The sequence below is a fragment of the Pteropus vampyrus genome, unplaced genomic scaffold, assembly GCF_000151845.1.
Source record: "Pteropus vampyrus isolate Shadow unplaced genomic scaffold, Pvam_2.0 Scaffold484, whole genome shotgun sequence".
NCBI classification, from domain to species: domain Eukaryota; kingdom Metazoa; phylum Chordata; class Mammalia; order Chiroptera; family Pteropodidae; genus Pteropus; species Pteropus vampyrus.
Window position 1 is genome coordinate 223,574 of NW_011889265.1, and position 6,909 is coordinate 230,482.

Consider the following 6,909-nt stretch of genomic DNA (forward strand, 5'->3'; position numbering starts at 1 on the left):
CACTTCATCCCCAAACAAGCTTCTCTAAAACCACCTAAATCCAAAAGGAGAAAAAAAGTCCCTTTATTCAAGTGCGTGGTGACTTGAAGCTAAACATGTGCCGGGTGTTGGAGGGCGGCCTGTGAGATTGGATCAGATCCTGGGTCACTGAGAAGGGCCAAGGCACTGTAAGGGCTGGGGAGCGGTGTCTGGCTCCCCTGTCACCACAAGGCCTGTGGTTTCTAACCCTGTCTGTATCCGTGTCCCACTAAACAACAGCGGGAGAGAGAACAGACATGCACACAGGCGGACACACAAATACACCCAGACTTGCACAGCCTTCACAGGAAGTGGAGCACCAGATGTTCTGGGTTTCCTGTTCGAAGCTTCCACAGCTGGTCGAGTCTGTGGTTGTGGTTTGTCTGTCTCGGGCTCATGTGAGAGACAAAAGCTGGGCTGACGGGAAACCTCCCCTCCGGCACCCCCCCCCCCCCCCCCCCAGCTCTAACTGATCAGCTACACGGAAACCTGGCAGGTCAGACATTTCCTGAAACACCCAGAGCTTGGATTCTCCCTGGAGGAGGCTGAATATCCGCCATCCCGGAGAAGCAGCCCCTGGGCTGATGGTCCTCGTGGAACCCGGGGGCAATGGAAGTCTCTCCAAATACAATGTTAATATAGACCTGCATACCTGCTGAATGGAATGAACCTGAGGCCAGGTTGCTGCAGTCGCTCATCCAGTGCCTGGCAGAGAGCAGCCTCTCGAAAGCACCCAACACATGAAAGAATGAGTGAGAAACAGGGCACTCCATCTGCGGGGGCTGGATCTTAAAGCCCTGCTGGCCATCACTTCTTGTGAGTGCTTTTGGGTACAAAGAGACGAGGGTATGTGGTTGGAGTAAAGTACGGGAGTCAAAATTTAGGCACAGCGAGGTTCGGGAGCCCGGTGGTGACAGGACATTGCTGGCGATGATAAAACTTTGGCTTTCACTCTGAGTGAGAAGGGAATCTTTGGAAAGTTTTGCACAGAGAAGCAGTAAGTTTAAGCCTTGCTGGAGCCTCCTGCCTCACCCGGAATCTGATCTAGAGCAGTATGAATTTTTACTTTTCTTGGATCAGAGGCATTTCCGATAGTTACTATCTTAGGTCAAGAAACCCCTTAAATTGAATTTTGGGCTCTGGCTCTATCTTTGGAGGTTCCTAGGAATCTTCGGTCGGGACAGAGCGAGGGCGACAGGGATGTCTGGGGAACCCGCGCAGAGAGCGGCCCACAGGCCTTCCCGCGCGCTTCCAAAACTTCACTAACGTCCGCCGATCAGTTCTCCTCCAATCCCGTCTCGGGGGCGGGGCTCGCCGCACAGTCTCCACAGCAACGCCTTTGCCAGTCCGAGCTCAAGGCTTCAGCACCACGCGAGGCGCGCTCGGATGACGTCACGCAGCCCGCGGCGCTTGCATGACGTCACTTTGGCTTCGAGGCGAGGGCTCCGCCGGCAGGGCCCCGCGGATCCGCAGGTATGAGAACGAGCCCGGCCTCGGACACTGCGCATGCGCCATCTCAGGTTGGCCAGTGTGTTGCAATTAAACACCAAGTCGCGAGTGAGAACCACTGAGGTCTTCCTGTCCTCGCTGTCACGCCTTTTAATCTTAGCTAGAGAATTATCTGGCTTTCTCGGTGCTTTTATGAGGGCAGATGTCTGAGAATTAGACAGTTCATCTACTTTGTCTCTTACCTCTCTTGGCGCTTTCCTTGTTGCTTCCGTAGTGACACGTGCCACTCTGAAAATGCCGGTTGAATTCCTACATTGCTGTTGCCAGCAAGCTTCCTCTATCAGACCATCTCCTTTCTAAACTGATGCTTCTAAGATCAGCAAACATACTCTTTAGCACTCGTTGTGAAGATGACCAGATTTGGACTGAGGGCCGGAGTTATCTAAGTCAAGGCTTTTAAGGATTTGTGGCTTCTGTTGACTGCTTGTGGTTCTTTATACCTGCTTTCAGATTTTTAGCCAGGAGCCAAACAGTCGACCTGGCTAAGTACATGACCTGCGGGTAAATGAATTGTCACTATTCTGAAACTTATGAATCACCTACTCCTGCAGGGCACTATGCCGAGCCCTGGGGATACAGTGATGATGACAATTCCTGCCATCCATGATAGCTCATTTCATTGACTGATTCAGGAAACGTTTGTTAAACAACAACTGTGGGCCAGGCACAGTTTAGATTATTACTGGTCACTGAAAGAATGAAGTGTGATCTACGATCGAGCATGCGGCTACGAGTCAGATTTGATTTTGAACCTGGGCCCGGATCTTTCCTTGCCCAGTAATCTTGGGTAAGTTACGACCCCTCTCTGCACCTCAATTTCACTATTCGTAAAATGAGCATAATAATTCCTGCCTCCTAAATGTGACTGAGAGGAGAGTTAAACCTCATGCTACAGTTTGGAGAGCCTTTTCTTTCCATTTCTTTACGTTTCTTGAAACCCTTCTCCGTCTCTGTCTGTCTGAGACCTTCCAGAGAGGACACCACTAGTGGGAAAACAGCCCCCTGACCAGCCCCCTGACCAGCCTCAGAGGTCATCCACAGATTCTCCTCAAATTGTTTTAAAAACAGCTTTCATCCAGACGCTGCTTTTTGTGTGTCTGTATGCCGAGGCCAAGTTATATTTAAGCAGAGCCCTCCCACTTCATCCCCAAACAAGCTTCTCTAAAACCACCTAAATCCAAAAGGAGAAAAAAAGTCCCTTTATTCAAGTGCGTGGTGACTTGAAGCTAAACATGTGCCGGGTGTTGGAGGGCGGCCTGTGAGATTGGATCAGATCCTGGGTCACTGAGAAGGGCCAAGGCACTGTAAGGGCTGGGGAGCGGTGTCTGGCTCCCCTGTCACCACAAGGCCTGTGGTTTCTAACCCTGTCTGTATCCGTGTCCCACTAAACAACAGCGGGAGAGAGAACAGACATGCACACAGGCGGACACACAAATACACCCAGACTTGCACAGCCTTCACAGGAAGTGGAGCACCAGATGTTCTGGGTTTCCTGTTCGAAGCTTCCACAGCTGGTCGAGTCTGTGGTTGTGGTTTGTCTGTCTCGGGCTCATGTGAGAGACAAAAGCTGGGCTGACGGGAAACCTCCCCTCCGGCACCCCCCCCCCCCCCCCCCCAGCTCTAACTGATCAGCTACACGGAAACCTGGCAGGTCAGACATTTCCTGAAACACCCAGAGCTTGGATTCTCCCTGGAGGAGGCTGAATATCCGCCATCCCGGAGAAGCAGCCCCTGGGCTGATGGTCCTCGTGGAACCCGGGGGCAATGGAAGTCTCTCCAAATACAATGTTAATATAGACCTGCGTACCTGCTGAATGGAATGAAGCTGAGGCCAGGTTGCTGCAGTCGCTCATCCAGTGCCTGGCAGAGAGCAGCCTCTCGAAAGCACCCAACACATGAAAGAATGAGTGAGAAACAGGGCACTCCATCTGCGGGGGCTGGATCTTAAAGCCCTGCTGGCCATCACTTCTTGTGAATGTTTTTTGGGTACAAAGAGACGAGGGTTTGAAGTGGCACCGTGCTACTGCTTTGCTGCAAGATATTTAACATCCCTGGGCCCAGTCTCCTCATCTGTAAAATGGAGATAATAATATCTGTTTCACAAAGTTGCGAGGACCCAATGAGACACATAGACATGCTTGATGTGGAGTGTCACCTATAGTAACTGCTCAGTGAATGCTGGTTCCCTTTTTTCCTTGCAACACTGACAAATTTTTTTTTAAAGGAGATGCACTAAAAGAGCAAACGAGATAAAACAACCAAATTGTTGATCCCAGACAACTCTCTAGTTGGACAGTGGAGCAAGAGGGCTGGCATTTGTGTCGGTGCCTGTTGTAGGGGATACTCGGCTGGAGGGCTGGAGCCATCTCGGCCTCTCTGGGCTCTGGAGGCAGCACCCAGTGTCTTCCTCTGGGTGTGGAGTAGGGTTAGTGTCTTGGGGTTGGAGTGGGGAACGAGCAGACTGCTCCTTCACTCCTTAGCTCAGTAGTGATAGTACTTAGTATGGCTACTGGTCAGTTTGCATTTGGACCTGGGCAACAGAGGCCCCTTCCCTGAGCCCCAGCTTTCAATGGGCTCCACAGAAGCCCTCCTCCAGCTACATCCCTCCCTGTGAGATGAGGCATCCAGGGCTCAGTGTAGCCATAGGATCGCTGCCTCTTTAGTCTGAACGACTAGCTTCACATGTTGGCTGTGACACTTGGGAGCCTTGCAGCCTTGGGCAGATTACTTCACCTCGCTGTGCTTCTGTTTCCTCATTTATAAAATGGGTAAAGTAATAACCACATCATAGGGCAGTAGGGATGATTAAATGAGTTAAGATATAGAAAACACTTAGAACAGCCACTGACATATGGTAAGGGATCGATAAATGTGAGCTGTCTTATGCACAAATGTGTTTGATTCTTGTAACGGTCTAACTACGGGTAGGTTCTGTTATTGGTTCCATTTCACAGGTGAGAAAACTGAAGGTCAGAAAGATGAAGTAACTTTTGCAAATTTCCACAGGTAGTCAGTAGTAAGGTTGAGAATTTTCTCCAGTACTTTCTGACTCTTTCTTGTGAGGTTTTAACCACCTGCCTCAGCTGCATTTTTTAATCCTTTTCTGAGTCCTCCTCGCACCCCATCCCACCCCCCACCCCCATGATGCTCAGCCTCGTCTTGCGGTCCAGGCCTTCGCCCCGCTGCAGCCTCCAGCTGGATTTGCACTTTCAGATCTTGGTCTTGACTCGACTAACTTTGCAGAGTGATTTCTTACAAGCGGTGGTTTTTAGCTGGGAATAACCTGAGTTCATTCATGAGCAGGTTGCCGGTGTTTCTAGACTATTTTAACCTAAAGAAACGGCTCTTTGGGGGAGAATCTGATAAAGAGCAGTCTGGCCAGGAGATGTGTTGTTTTGGATCGGGGAGAGGAGGTCCTTGGCTGCAGCCCTCCGATCCCACCACTCTGGTGGGGGCTTTGTCCGATGAAGGAGGTGGCACACGCGGTGCGAGGGTTCTCACACTTAATGAGCATAGCTATTGCCTGAGGAGCTTTGGAAATGCAGATTCCCGGGCCCCATCTCAGAGTCTGTGAACTCCATTTTGAGAAATACTGGTATCGTGCCAAGAGACACAAGACCTAGGTTCAAGTTCTTTAGCTAGCTATGTGACCTGGGCAAGACATTAAATCCTCTGAGCTTCAGTGCTCTCAGCTTTAAAATAAGAATGAAGGCTGTCTCCCTTGCCTCCTGGGGGATCGCCAGTGGAAGTGCTTTATGCCCTGTTTAGTGCCTTAGAATATGAGACAGACCGTCTTTACGGTAGCATTCAACCAAATTCTGTAGAGAAATTGAAAGAGAGGCATAGGCTCAGGCCCAAACCTAAGAGAACTTCCTTAAATCTTTGGTGAGATGGGGAACCGTGGGGCCCCTGAGCGTTAGCTCATAAGTGCTCCTTTGAGTGAAGGCTGTTGGCCAGAGGGAGTGGGGGTATTGTTGTCTAACTCCTGCATGCTGATCTCTCTCAGCAAACAACATGGTAAAGTATACTGTAGCATTCCAGGAGCTTCAGTTAGTCAGGGCATGCCAGCTAATGCTGCAGTAACAACCAACCCTGGGTCTCAGTGGCCGAACACAACAAAAGTTTATTCCTTGCTCATGCTTTATGTCTCAGCCAGTTGGCAGGCAGTTCTGCTCCACGGACTCACTCAGGGACCCAGGCAGACAGAAGCTCCTATCTTGTAGCCGCACCCTCTGGAACACCTCCATATTCGCAGAGTCCAGGAGAGAGAGAGACTAGAGAATGGACTTTTACTGCCTCTGATGGCAATGACACGCACCACACATTTCATTGGCCCAAACTGGTCACATAGCACAGCTGGGGAATGTAAGGGAGCAAATGGCCTATTTGGTGAGCTTATTGTTTCTGCCACAGGGTATTTCCAAGAGTAGGGAGATCTGACGACTCTTGGCCCAAATTTCCAGCTTGGGCGTTAAGACGATGTCTCTGAGAGTGAAGAGGAAGGAACACGTCTCTGCAGAGTGGCTCCTGCACCCGTCAGTCTGAGGAGCTCAGCGTTCCCGTCTGGTGCCCTGGAGTTTTATTTGTTTGAGAATGTGTCCCCCCCACCCCCTTTTTCTCATTCTTGCCTACCCTCAAAACATGGGAAGAAAAGCAGTCTTCCTGAAGCAGCCAGCAGTCTGGCCCGGGCCCCCAGGGTGGAGCGGAGCCATTCCCGACAGGCCCAGAAGTGCCCAGGAGCTCCCAGGGCCCCGTGGGCGCCGCGTGGGAGGCTGACACAGCCAAGGGGCGGTGTGCCCGGCCACCGACTCCACCGCCGCCGGTCCTAGTGCTCTGTGCAGAGCACCGCCGAAAGCAACCCACATATCCTCAGAAATGGAGAACACTGGACCAGGACCCAGCAATTTGGGGCAGCAGTTTTTCTGGAGCACGCAGCTTGGGAATTTGCCTGAAGAAATCTTTCATTCCTAGAGTGTTGGTGGATAAATGGCACTTATTTGTTTAACCTCAAATCAAGCCACAGCCCCCATTTCTGAGCTGCTTTGAAAGGGTTGTTTTAAAAGAGCTGAACAAGCTAAAAGTCATGGGTCTAGGTTGCTGGAATGGCTTTGCAGAAAGCGGAGGGCTCAGGAAGGGCCTTCATTTTCCATAGAACGGGACTGGCGGTGCGGGGCGGGGCGGGGCGGGGGCTGGGCCCTTCTCCTGGACCACCGAGTATTGGCTGGACTGGCTCTGCGGTGGGTTCAGCCTTGGCCTGGTCGATGTTCCTTGGGAGTTCGGGGCGGGAGGAAACCCTGGAAGATTCCTTTCTGAGATCTATTCTAGGCAGCTTCGCATCCATCAGAGTGGAGTTCTCGGTTATTCAGTCCGACGGCCTCTACT

The 6,909-nt window shown here is 51.4% G+C and overlaps 1 long non-coding RNA gene across 1 annotated transcript; it reads left to right on the forward strand.

The window, feature by feature from the left end:
* Positions 1-1,426: 1,426 nt before the first annotated feature.
* LOC111732719 lies at positions 1,427-6,607 on the forward strand. Its single transcript, XR_002777667.1, has 2 exons — positions 1,427-1,491; positions 5,680-6,607. It is a non-coding gene; the product is annotated as an uncharacterized LOC111732719 (long non-coding RNA).
* The last annotated feature ends 302 nt before the right edge of the window (positions 6,608-6,909 follow it).